Consider the following 14,753-nt stretch of genomic DNA (forward strand, 5'->3'; position numbering starts at 1 on the left):
TTCAATACAGCCATTCCAGTGTCCGTTGATTAATCCAAATGGTAAACGTTTCAGACCAACATTACTTTGGGCTTCCCTATACATTAAGCAGACCTACCCTTCAGTACTAAGGACAATCCCCCAGAACATCTACTATTACTAGCCACATAAAGAAACTGTGCACACAGAAAATGCCTTCAGAATTGGAATACAGCACAGCAAAGTTGAAATGATGTAGACACTTTATAAGCTGAAGTATCGGACCACAAGAAATTGTCAAAAGAACATGAACAATATCCGTAACGATGACGTCAGAAGTTCAAAATCGAGTAGGGGGTCACACGACGAAGTCACAAAGTCAATAACGGGTATGACCACCATCTGCGTGAAGCACGACGCATAGAGGCTAGCAAATGAGCATTGAAGGCCTGGGGAATGGTCTGGGGCGTGGTCACTGCTCTCTGGAACCTGTATCTGAGATGAGTCACCCGAATCCACCTGTCCTGTCTTGGCGTCGTTACGTCGGGAACTCCCAGAACGTGGGTGGTCGGCGACGTCATTACTGTTTGGATAACGCCTGACCCATGCAGATATCGTGTTACGATGGCGTTGGAAATGTGCTGCCACCTGTTGTTGGCTCATTCCTGCTCGAACCATTCCAATGGCTTCATGGCGTTGAGCAGATGTTAATCTTGGCATGATGTGCATGTGACTTCTCATGTGAATTGGTGAACGTTTGAATGACAAAAGATCAAGCTTTCGACAGTGACAGCAATTTCAGAGTTTCACATTTTGTTTGCATCTGTACGGGCTGCAGGTGCAGTAACACATTGCAAGGCCTTAGGCCACCGTCAATGACGTCACGTCGCCTGGCACGTGCATGAGCGTTTGATTGTCTCCAATACTTGCTATGTTCACAAATGTTTTTATGTATAAATACGCTGTGGGCCTATATTTATATTTTCTGTGTGCACAGTTTCTTTATGTGGCCAGTATATTTTAATGTCATGTGATACGCCACGTTGAAATACAGAAGGTAAAGAAGATAAGCAGAGAACATTGCGATCCCTATCTGTTAGTCTGACTTGACATGTACGCAGTTAAAGTAACCCACCGTTGCATTATACCGTGTATTCTTCCATGGACAGGGATTCGTCAGTGACACCAGCATCATGAATAAGATGGGAAGTCAATGCCTCGGTCTTGTATTCCTCGCCGTGGTCGCCCTTCTTGTTCTTGCAAGTTACATGACTTTCTTCCGCAGAGTGGGTAAGTTATATGACTTCCTTCCGCAGAGTGGGTAAGTGTTGCGAATGGATGGAGTCGCCGGATTTGAGTGTGTGCATCAGAATGATCTGTTTGATTGGTATTTTAGAAGTTGATGAATAATAAGAAAGGTACGATACTTTATGGATAACAAATACTTTATTATAATTATGATGCGATGTTTCGGTATAGTGAGTGAGTGAGTGAGTATGGTTTTACGCCGCTTTCAGCAATATTTTAGCAATATCACGGCGGGGGACACCAGAAATGGCTTCACACATTGTACCCATGTGGGGAATCCAACCCGGGTCTTGATGGTAACGAGCGGACGCTTTAACCATTAGGCTACCCACCGCCCGTTTCGGTATAGAATTTATGCCGTTGATTGGAACGTCGCATCATAATATAATAAAGAAATTGTTATCCGTCGGGTTTGTTTGTGTGCAACAGACTGATTGGTATAAAATAGGTATAAGGAACTTTATGTCCAGAGGCCTGAAACATTCACAGTGAATGAAAACCTCTACATAAAAGTAATGGGTTGGACATTCGGAAAATGTGAACAAAGTTATTTATAAAATATTATCTATATTTGATACAAAAAAATGAATTTCCCTTTCATTGATATGTTACGATGAAAACCCCCAGATTGTTTTATAATGAAAAAAAACAGAGAAAGAATATTTTGATGTCAAGTAAGGACATAATGCATCATAATAATGAGACAAATGCTAATTCTCGAGAAAATGTGGCCACAATTGATACTTAAGTGATGCATGTCTGCCAAAGCTTAGATGATTTTTTTCTCCATTGATGATACAAACGTACTTGTGCATGGTCAGTACTGTAGAACATGCATACCTACAGTTCGTAACTTTCTGCTATGTTCCATGCATTGAATTTTTGTAGCAAAATATGTAACGGTATTTGCCCCTTTTTTTTGCCTCTGAAAGGGGTTTGATCTCAAACTGATTGACGTTCGAGTAAGTAAAATCACGCTAGACAGCTTACGTTGTATACTGAATAAAATACTTTAACAGGTTTATCTTATCTCGAGTGGAGGATGTTTTTACCCAGAGTATAAGTTGCTCTCCCTTTCTATCTCATTCGGACGATTGAAGACAAAACTTAATCGATGACAACTGCCAATCTATGCGTTGAAAGCTAAAAAGTGGTTGAAATTGTTGATAAACGCGTGACAGAAGACATGTCAGGGCCAATTAATGCCGGCCCTGTAAACTAACTCACACACATCGTCGATAGCTGTTGTTCATCTGCGTCGCTGTCTTCTTGTATTGCAGTCGGGGGTGATCTGTAGAGGTACTAAATTACGCGGTGTACAATCACTGCCCCGCGGGCGGTTATCACCATAAACGTCAACACGCCAGAACTCCCACATGGCAGAACTGAAGCACTTGGCTATGACATACACGATGTATAACTATTGTCCTAATGGATCAGGTTGGGGGAAGGGGTTTATCGGGCAGGAGAATAATACCTGGTGGGAAATCACAATGATACAGGTACAGATACGACAATACAAAACAAAGGTTATTTCACATTCACTGGCAACAGGCCAAACACGATATATTTAAGATCAGTATCGCCCAGTCCACTCAAAAGCTATGATATGTTTTCTGTTCTTTAATGTTAAACATTTATAACCTTGTTTAGTATCAACGTCTACTATAATCCGTTTTGAGACATAATTTTTTGATAAAACATGTATCTTTCGATGGCTCCTGTTGGGGCTTCAGAACAATATCCCGATGAAGGGGTATGGTTTTACTCCTGAGACTATACCGCTAACCTAGACATGAAACTTTAACACCAGAGAATCGCTAATTTTCATTATCCACAGAACAGATTCCATAAGGGCACGTATATGTGAAAGGATGAAGTTAATCGTGAGCATAATTATTTAATGCACCATTTTGGATATTCATATTGGCACAATTTCAAGAAATGTATTTCCAGATCCTGCACGAGACGCGAGTCACGTACGAGGAATAAGGGCACGTATATGTGAAAGGATGAAGTTAATCGTGAGCATAATTATTTAATGCACCATTTTGGATATTCATATTGGCACAATTTCAAGAAATGTATTTCCAGATCCTGCACGAGACGCGAGTCACGTACGAGTAAAAATTACCGGCAATGTTACGAGTGAAATCTTTCAAGAAGCCATTGACCAGGTTCCTCGAAAGGTGAAGGACAAAGGGGATGTCTTTCGTGTAAGTATACTTTACTTTGTATAAATATTTATTCGTAGAAAAAATTTAAGAATTACTGCTTGCCATTCATTCTCCTTATGTTCAATGTCTTAATTTGTTTTTAGTGTCGTGAATGTTGTGTAATATTCACTGAAACAACTAAAGAAATGATTCTGAGAATGACAAGATACTTATGTACTAGTATTTCTGAACACCTTAAACGTGATACTAAGTAAGATGAGGTAGCGCCACAGTGATACAATGAAGTAATGTGATGCTTTCAGATCGTCAAATGTCAATGTGAACAATATGGACGTACAGAGAGGAACAAGAACTTACACTACTGAATGTCTCCCTTCATTTCAATACATTATCATCTTTCATGGAAGTATTCTTACGTGTTTGTGCAGTAATTTCAATACCAATTCCTCTTTACAGGAGTTTGATGATGGAGAACTAAAGTGGAGGGCGAAACACGCAAGAGACGTCTGTTCCACGCTGAACAGTCCAAACATATCACTGGATAATGTGTCTTATTACAAACATCTGAACCTACTATATTGTTATGTGCCGAAGGTTGCCACAAAGTTTTGGTTCAGAGCCCTGCACATACTGGAGACTGATGGGAAGAAATCTCCATTTGAGATCGAATATGGTCGAAAGGAATTAATTACAGATCAGGGTTCTGGAACGGATGAAGAGATAAGAGCTATAATACAATCAGCTTATAAAATCGTATTTACACGTGACCCCTATCAGAGAATCTTTTCAGCATATGTTGATAAGTTCCTCAGTCCAAATCCTTTGTTCTGGTCATTTGGAAAAGGTATCATAAAGAGAGTGCGAAAGCCCCAACCCAAAACTCTCGGTTGTGGTGAAGATGTGACATTCAGAGAAGTGATAAGATATTTGACAGGGATAAATATAGAGTTGTTCGATTTTCATTTCCGCCCCGTCTCGTCACAGTGTGACGTATGCCACATACAATATGACGTTATTGGAAAAGTGGAAACATTTGAGCACGACGCCATGTATATTTTCAACCAGACCCAAGCATCAGAGAGAGGCATGATAGTCAAGAATTTTAAAGAAGAAAGTAATATCCATAACATCATTTTCAAGGTGCACAGAGCTTTCAGTTTCAAAAACAGAAGTTTAGAGTGTATAAGTGACCACATGGTACATCGGCGTCTATGGCGAGTCCTTCAGATATCAGGACTGATCAATAAGTATGACGACTATCCATTAAGTCCCGACGAGAGCCGTCAAGCAAATGAGACGATGATAATGAACTTGGTGTTGCGTGCGTACGAGCGATCAACGCCTGAAGCCAAATTGAACAAGCAGGAAGCTCTGCTCCAAGCCTACAGTCAGATTCCTTTGGTGGGTCTGGAACAACTACGGCTGAAATACCTCAAAGATCTAATGTTGTTTGATTATGAACAGAGGCCTTCATACCTATTCGACAAGGGAAAAGCAAACTGGATGAAAGGTCCGGACAGCTTCGACTATTTTGACGTATTGACTTTGAAGGAGTAGACAAGTTGTGAGGCTGACAAATCTATTGGAACAAAAACACCTCTGGCAGTGTCGACCTGATAGTCATTATTGAAGGGCCACCTGTTAAAACAAGGACCCATGCTAAAAGTCTGTTGCTGGAAGGATGTTCTTCTGTTTTTAAAACAATCATCTATGTCTCACTGATTTAATGCTTTTATCAACAACCAATACCTCAGTCTTAATTATCTGCTCGACCTCATCAATAGTGAGGCTGAGAATATATGACCCTCCAAATATTACATTTGGTTTTCCCCAGCGATCAAATTTAAACACATATCATCTAAACAACTTGTTGTCTTGTTTTCTTTATTGACATCAATATTACGCCGCGGTTATGAAATTGAAGACTTCAACAACAACAAACTGGTTAAAAAACTAAATTGAGTGTGTAACTGTGTTAACTCTGCCTAAAACACTGCACCCAGAGCAATTCCCAGGGATTCAGTGTCAGAATAGATCTCTGGAATCTATGCTCGTTGTATGGTGCGACACAATGGCTTTGGTCATCAGGCTTACCGGCTCTGTTGATTGTGTGTCATTGTATGAGTGAGTGAGTCATTGCTCAAAATACCAGTCACTCAAATGTCTGATCCAGACTCGAACATTTACAGGGAGCAGTCTGGAAAATTCATGGAACGTTACTTAGTTTAATGTCAAACAGCAAACAATGTTACTGATTGTAATGTCAAACAGCAAACAATGTTACTGAGAGTAATGTCAAACAGCAAACAATGTTACTGAATGTAATGTCAAACAGCAAACAATGTTACTGAATGTAATGTCAAACAGCAAACAATGTTACCAAGTGTAGTGTTAAACAGCAAACAATGTTACTGAGTGTAATGTCAAACAGCAAACAATGTTACTGAGTGTAATGTGAAACAGCAAACAATGTTACTGAGTGTAATGTCAAACAGCAAACAATGTTACTGAGTGTAGTGTCAAACAGCAAACAATGTTACTGAGAGTAATGTCAAACAGCAAACAATGTTACTGAGTGTAGTGTCAAACAGCAAACAATGTTACTGAGTGTAATGTCAAACAGCAAACAATGTTACTGAGTAATGTCAAACAGCAAACAATGTTACTGAGTGTAATGTCAAACAGCAAACAATGTTACCAAGTATAGTGTCAAACAGCAAACAATGTTACTGAGTGTAATGTGAAACAGCAAACAATGTTACTGAGTGTAATGTGAAACAGCAAACAATGTTACTGAGTGTAGTGTCAAACAGCAAACAATGTTACTGAGTGTAATGTCAAACAGCAAACAATGTTACTGAGTGTATTGTCAAACAGCAAACAATGCTACTGAGTGTAGTGTCAAACAGCAAACAATGTTACTGAGAGTAATGTCAAACAGCAAACAATGTTACTGAGTGTAGTGTCAAACAGCAAACAATGTTACTGAGTGTATTGTCAAACAGCAAACAATGTTACTGAGTGTAATGTCAAACAGCAAACAATGTTACTGAGTGTAGTGTCAAACAGCAAACAATGTTACTGAGTGTATTTTCAAACAGCAAACAATATTACTGAGTGTAATGTCAAACAGCAAACAATGTTACTGAGTGTAATGTCAAACAGCAAACAATGTTACTGAGTAATGTCAAACAGCAAACAATGTTACTGATTGTAATGTCAAACAGCAAACAATGTTACCAAGTGTAGTGTCAAACAGCAAACAATGTTACTGAGTGTAATGTCAAACAGCAAACAATGTTACTGAGTAATGTGAAACAGCAAACAATGTTACTGAGTGCCAAGCGGTAAACTGTAGAGACACAAATCGCCTGGATCTGACGAAACTGATAATGAACATGTGATATTTGGTGGTGAACTTTTGGTATACAGTATATTGTCAAAAACCTAATTATCATAAGTTGAAATTCCTATGAACTACTAATAACGAAACACTTCTAAGAGAATCAAAATACTTGCCATGCCATTAAGATATGTATTTTTGTATGATTTCTCCACGTACTGTACCATTATATCTATGTATTGTAAATTCAAACTTTGTTATTGTATACATGTGTAAATGTATGTAAATTTGTATATATGTTGTATACGTGCCTGTGGCCTATAGACAATAAGATAATTGACTTGGTTTGAACTTCAAAATTCATTCATTCATTCACACGCATACTTGTATGTTTGTATAGGTATGAGGTGAACTGCGCGTTTATCATTATGTTAGTACATTCTATTTTAGCCCCGCTTAAAGGTGATAGCATGTCTGTCTTGCAAATCAACGTATGTTTGAATGCCAAGTTAGACAATGAGAACAGAAAAAAATGTATTTCCTTCTTATATATGTGTTTTGATGTGACGTGACGTGAAATGATGTGGATGTCATAGCTGCATTCTGTGAAAGTTGTGACGTAGGTCGATGTACCTGCTGCTAAAAAGCTAAATGCCATGGTATTTAATTTAGTATGAACTCTCTTATAATGGGACATACCTGTGTGTGTTGAGACACTTGTGAGACATACTTGTTCTATGTAATTGCACATGGTCACACTAAACAGATTTCTCCATTCCGTTTACATTTTGAAGGAAAAGTGAGTGAGTGAGTGAGTGAGTTAAGATTTAGAGTCACATCGGTAGTTGCAGCCATATCGTGACTATAACAATATATACTTTAAAAATAAATAAAGTTATTTCGTAAAATATGTCAACAAAGAACAGTAAAACAACTAGGTTATCACAGATATATATTTATAAACTAGCATGTAAGCATTAAAACATTGATTACAATACAGGACAAGACAATATAAGAACCGGGCTATAGGTCACCAGCAACTGAAGGTAGATCACCATACTAGGGAGTCGTACGAACCATGCTTGAAGGAAAAAGTACCGAATTGAACATATTTACAAAACTTGGTACCTGAAGGATATCTATCGAATGTAGATTTAAATTCTTCTCAGATTGTCTTTCATTTGACAGAGCTAACAATAAACGTTTATTTTGCTTTGGAGAACACAGTTATTGTGCTTTTTGGTGGATATGTGTATGTGTAACACCAAGGGGTATTTTTGTAAGAGCTTTTATAAGATTGACTACAAAAACAAGAAGATAAAAACAACCGGAGATAATCTGCCTTGACAACGCCTTGTTGAACAATATATCTGTCTGACTGTTCACTTGGTCGGAAGTTAGTAGTTTTAAAATAACCCATCGTGCCGAGTTCTATGAAACGTTTTGTCGTTATGTGAGAGCACAGGCTGTCGGCCCCTTTGTATGTAATACAGAATGTCCTCAATCAGTGTAAATCCTGACACAATAGACCCGTGTTCTTTTCTAAAACCAAATTGAAACATATGAAGAACAATATCCGGATTCAGCATGCGTTGTTTGCCTTCCATACGTTTGAGCAGTAATTTAGCTTACTTGAAGATTCAAGTATCATTCGGGAAAAGTAACGTGTCTTCTCCGTCATCTGTTTATCCGAAAAAAATATTCAAGACTAAGAAACCAAAGTGTCAGTCAATCTGAATTTATAATATCGCGTGTTGCAACATATCTGGATCAAGTGTTGTTCCAGCCTTTGGATTTCGCTCGATGACCCTGTATGGTTACAGTAAGAGTGGGTTCAATACTGTATGTGGAATACATGGGGGCATGACGGGCGAGCTGTCTAAGTCGTCGGGCTAGTGATCCAGCTAGCTTGAGGTGTCGGGATCGAGCCCACCTGTGACCGGGTGTAAAAACCTTGGAGTCAACTTTGTGTGCAGACTCTTGCAGTGTTGTCACAACCCCTAGTGTACAGTTCACAACCCTGTGCACTTAAAAGAACCCACGAATCCGTTGGTAAATGACCAGATGGTGGCCACATGAATACGTGCAAACACCTAGCTGTGGGTACAGCAACGTACAGTAAACTTGGACAAAGTACTGTGACTATGTGTCTCGGTCCACCCAGCTGTGAATGGGTACCTCGTATGGATGGGAAAGCCGAAATAGCTTGGTGCGTCTGGTGGCTGCAAGAGTTGTATGATGCCTAGGGAGTTGAGATTGATAATACGATGTGCCGTTGAGATTGACATCCAATGATCGAGGGGGAAATACGCCATGAGCATTTGCTGGTTGCGTGGATATGTGCGTTATATAAATATCCTTTAATATTTCGTAAGTAGCAACTGAGCATGTCGCTTGGTTAACTGGCCATTTTCGTTTGTGTCTTTGGAAATACATGAAACGTTGTAGTTAATCTTAAGATTCTTAAATTACTCCTTAATGCAACATTTTAGACTATCCAATGAAACAATTAAAAGAACTGTATTTCCAGGTCCTGGACGAGACGCGACTCATGTAGGAGTAGAAATTGTCGGCAATGTTACGGATGAGACCTCCATCTTTCGAGAAGCTAATCATCAGGTCCATCGAAAGGTGGAGGACAAAGGGGATGTCTTTCTTGTAAGTATATTCTGCATAAACTATGGAATCATTGAAAGAGTGTGAAGAATCAGGCTATCTGTCTCTTCTTCACTTTGTCAATCAGGAGTCAGCAATATTAGAGCTACATCACTAAAACTAAAAGATGTAAGGAATCAGTTTCTTGAAGACCTGTAGCTGTATGCGTATGCATAGATCCATTAGGGTGCGCTGACATGCACACATCCAAGACGGGAGCCTGGCTACATTCATTGTAGTCGAGTCTTACCACAAACAACTGCCTCTCCATCGGGATCATTACTACAAATTATTACTATTACATACGCCATTCAGACGTCTCAGGTGCCCGTCAGTGTGTGCGTGCATGCGCGCGTGCGTGCGTGTATCTGTGGCCAGGTCATTGTAGTGTATATAATAATTCATTGTAGTGTTTATAATGACATACGCATTTGACAATAAGGCAGAGGTTACAATACAGGTTCACACGGTTGAACCGGAAGTTGGCAGGGGTAATGGAGGCGAAGAACGATTTGATATGCCATTAGTGGCACTTAAAATCTTGAATGAAATATATTTTACGTGAGTAGTTATTAAATATGAGGTTGGACATCTGAGAGCACAACCCTGTGAGGAAATGGGTGTCTTCCTTTGATGGTGGCGATATTTTATTTTGACATCAAAAATATTTTCCGAACCGAAGCGAGGAAAGTACGTTGCCAACCTTTGCTCGCTTCGCTCGCATATAGGGAGACTGGTCATTTTTCTCTCCGCTGCGCAACCCTATTTGCGCTACAGTTTGCCTGTGTTGAGAGAGATCTGGAATTGGAACAATATGGAATACAGATGGTACACTATACAGAGAGAGCAATCTCTGAGACTACTGGGATGTCTCACACCCCTTCACATTGTCCACACATTATAGTGTTTCATGTTTATGCAGTAATATCAATGCCAGTACCTCTTTACAGGAGTTTTATGATGGAGAACTAAAGTCGAGGGCGAAACACGCAAGAGACGTTTGTTCCACGCTGAACACTCCAAATATATCACTGGATAATGTGTCTTATTACAAACATCTGAACCTACTATACTGTTCTGTGCCAAAAGTTGCCACAAAGTTTTGGTTCAGAGCCCTGCACATACTGGAGACTGGTGAAAAGAAATCTCCATTTGAGATCAAATACGGACCAAAGAAACCAATGTCACATCAGGGTTCTGGAACGGATGAAGAGATAAGAGCTATAATACAATCAGCTTATAAAATCGTATTTACACGTGACCCGTATCAGAGAATCTTTTCAGCATATGTTGATAAGTTCCTCAGTCCAAATCCTTATTTCTGGTCATATGGAAAACGTATCATACGAAAAAGGGGAAAACCCCGACCAGGTTGTGGTGAAGATGTGACATTCAGAGAAGTGATAAGATACTTGACAAGGGTAGATTCAGAGTCGTATAATCGTCATTTCCGCCCCGTCTCGTCACAGTGTGACGTATGCCACATACAATATGACGTTATTGGAAAAGTGGAAACATTTGAGCACGACGCCATGTATATTTTCAACCAGACCCAAGCATCAGAGAGAGGCATGATAGTCAAGAATTTTAAAGAAGAAAGTAATATCCATAACATCATTTTCAAGGTGCACAGAGCTTTCAGTTGCAAAAACAGAAGTTTAGAGTGTATAAGTGACCACATGGTTCATCGGCGTCTATGGCGAGTCCTTCAGATATCAGGACTGATCAATAAGTATGACGACTATCCATTAAGTCCCGACGAGAGCCGTCAAGCAAATGAGACGATGATAATGAACTTGGTGTTGCGTGCGTACGAGCGATCAACGCCTGAAGCCAAATTGAACAAGCAGGAAGCTCTGCTCCAAGCCTACAGTCAGATTCCTTTGGTGGGTCTGGAAGAACTACGACTGAAATACCTCAAGGATCTAATATTGTTTGATTATGAACAGAGGCCATCCTACCTATTCGACAAAGGAAAAGCAAACTGGGTAAAAAGTCCGGACAGCTTCGACTATTTTGACGTATTGACTTTGAAGGAGTAGACAAGTTGTGTGGACGACAAAGCTACAGGAACAAAAACACCGGTGTACCTCTGACACTGTCGACCTGATACACTATATCACAGTACAATTTGATGCATTGTCTCTGTTTTATTGATAAATTTACAAATTACTCGGTAAGTTAGAAGTTACTTATCCATTTATTCAATACAATCTGTGCCCAGCGGCATTATTGGAGGGTCCCCTCTGTATCTGTAGGGTTAAAACACCCCGTGCCACGTAACGTCCGTAACTATGAAGATGTTGACAATGTGATGATCATTTGAACATCAATTTACCTACGTCGCATGTATTTAATGCTTTTGTCAACCTTGAAAAATACACAATTATATTAAAAGAATGCAAGAAAAATGGTTGTAACATTGTTCATTCCAGATAGAAATGAACTGCACTGTTGGACGTTCAAAATGCGACGTTTTGTAATACCTATGTCTCTATTGTTAGTTGACTGTCTAACAAAAACACAACCAAACAGTTGGAACAGTAATACTTCTGTTTTTAGTGTCGACATGTTAACCATGGTACAACTGGTTCATCAGTAACTTTCATCGTTGCGCGACTTACTATTCCTATTCCAATTAACGTATAACACTGACAAAGAAGTTCCAAAAATAATATATATGAAAACTTGTGTTTGTGCCACCACCAGGCCCCACCCGAAACAGCAAACAAACAAGAAATAAAACCCACGAAAGTTTGATTCCTCGAATACTCACTCGAATACCTTACCTAAATATTCAACTTTCTAATGAAATTAGCATTTCGCCACAATTGTATTGAAACATTGAAAGAAGTTAGCATACAGTTAGTTTCAACCCACCACAAAAATGATATATATGTGTTTGCAAGTAACGATATAAACCTTGAGGCTTTCTATTACAGGTTTTACCGCAAATGATAGGTATTAAAATTGAACTGTTGACTACAGAAAAAAAGTAATTGAAATACTCAGTGATATGAATGAAATAACATCGACTATTTTTGCACTGAAAATGGAGGAGCATGATGAATGTTTTGCTCCGGTGAAGGTGAATGAAGCATGATGAACTAAATCATTATACTAGTTTATTTTGAAAAGAACTACTCTCCTGTCAATGACATATTACCATCAGTTATACAATTACTCTCTTCGGTTACCAGTATCAGTTCAACTGAATACTGCTGGTGTAGTTTTTTTTATAATTTAATTTTTATCCACAATTTCCAAGAATGTGTGGGTTTGGCTATTGATTTTTGAAGCAATGTCTTAGCATTAATTATGATTCATTGTACACAAGATAACTCAAGAACCAATGTATCGAAGCACTAAAATTCAGCATCAGTAGCAAGAATCTGAAGACAGTGCAATATAAATCTCCAGGTTCTGGACTCAGATACCAACCGTCTGATGGCATCCAATTTGACAGTAGATGGCCTGCCCTTTACCATATTCAGTACATATCTGGCATAATATACTCCTCTCAAACGCTTCCGAACTTTTTGTACTTTGTGTCCATGCACCATATGAACTAGTTACCAGAAACGCTTGAACCGTAAAGCAATGTAAGCAAACCTAAACGATAAAGAACATGGATTCATTTGCTGTTATTTCTGAACAACCATCCTCTTGGAGCCCAATGTCCCTGCTCAAAACTATATGTATATATGTATAGCTCTTCAGGTAATTTTCAATGTCATTAACTTGACTTATGATTGTATGTGCTAGCATGCATGTGGGCGTTAAGACAGGGCATAACATATACATTTCTGATTACGCTTATTTCTTTGTGCAATGACGTGAATTGGAATTCTAAACGTCCTCGCAAACAACAAAGTTGTTGAGTGAATATAAGGAGGATTTGTCTGCTACTATCGATTCACGCAAAACACTCTCAGGACCTTCTGTTTTAATAAAAAGTAATGAGAGTTGGAATTCAGTTAGAACGGAACATTTCAAAATTGTCCATTCATATAGTGTTCATGATGTTTTACCATTTATGCACAATGGATCCAGTTTGGAAAATGCTTCAAATTAAGTTTGTATACCGATTAGGTAATTTATGAACACGACCAGTTTAATTCACTTTGTGAATAGTGCAACTAAAACGTCCCGTGTCTGTAGTCCCGATGATTAACTGTCCAAATTAGTTTTCACTGATTTTCCTACTGATCACCAGTAAATCTTCCGTAAATACCAATAACCCGGTAATCCATTGAATTAATGATAAATATCAGTTAGTTACTTTTATGTTACAACTATTTTTGCAGTGGATTGCGTTAGACTGCTTGAGGCGTGATGGGCCGCCCATATAGATCACACTTTACTAGTGTTTCAGATGACAATGTGGTAGATGTTTTGAATTTACTGGACATTGTCATACAATAGGTGATACTTGATCAAAGTGCCGTGGCACAAAGCGATCTTCGGGCTAAGGTGATCGTAACTCCCATACCTTAGCATAGACTTGTGACTGTCGAAGCGCTAAGATTGTTTTGTACACCGGCACCCTGAACAACATTCCCCAAATCAGACTCTGGTTATCGGTCACTTGGTACGTGTTTGTAGAGACTGAATTAGAATATTTCTTATAGAGTGCCCAGGAACTGGTTTTGAATTATATTTCATTTAATGAAGGACCGAAGGGTGAGGTGAGGTAAGGTGAGGTGAGGTGAAATTGTGTTTAACGTCGTACTTGAGAATATTTCGCTCGTATGACGACGTGCATGCGCATGTATGTGTGACTGCTTGTACTAGCTCAGACTGAAGCTGGTATTATAGTGCCACCTCACTGAGATACCATGCCGCAGTTAAGCATGAATACCCAGACACATTATACTGACTCCGAGCCGACCAGTCCTGTTGTACTCAATAATGCCGAGCGCCAGGCAGGGAGCAACAAGTACCATTTTTAACGTCTTTTGGTCGGGGATCGAACCCGCGACCTTCAGCTCTCCGGGCGGACGCTCAACCACTACACCATGGGGGCGGTCAGGACAGAGGGTAGCCTGATGAATAAAGAGTTCGTTAGTCGGATTCGATTTCCCACACCGCCGCGTGTCACGCAATCACACTGCGGAAATAGTCCTCGAAGCGGCTTAAAATCATACTCACTTACTCACATAATGACGTCATAGATAGGCACCTTAAGCTCCATGTCCGTTTAATAAAAGGAGCCGAACATCCTAGTACGGAATTTTCTGGTGTCCCCCCGCCGTAATATTGCTGGAATATTGCTAAAAGCCTCGTAAAACCCAACTCACTCACTCAGTTAC

Source organism: Haliotis rubra, unplaced genomic scaffold, assembly GCF_003918875.1.
Source record: "Haliotis rubra isolate DU_JTF1 unplaced genomic scaffold, ASM391887v1 Scf56, whole genome shotgun sequence".
Lineage (NCBI taxonomy): Eukaryota > Metazoa > Mollusca > Gastropoda > Lepetellida > Haliotidae > Haliotis > Haliotis rubra.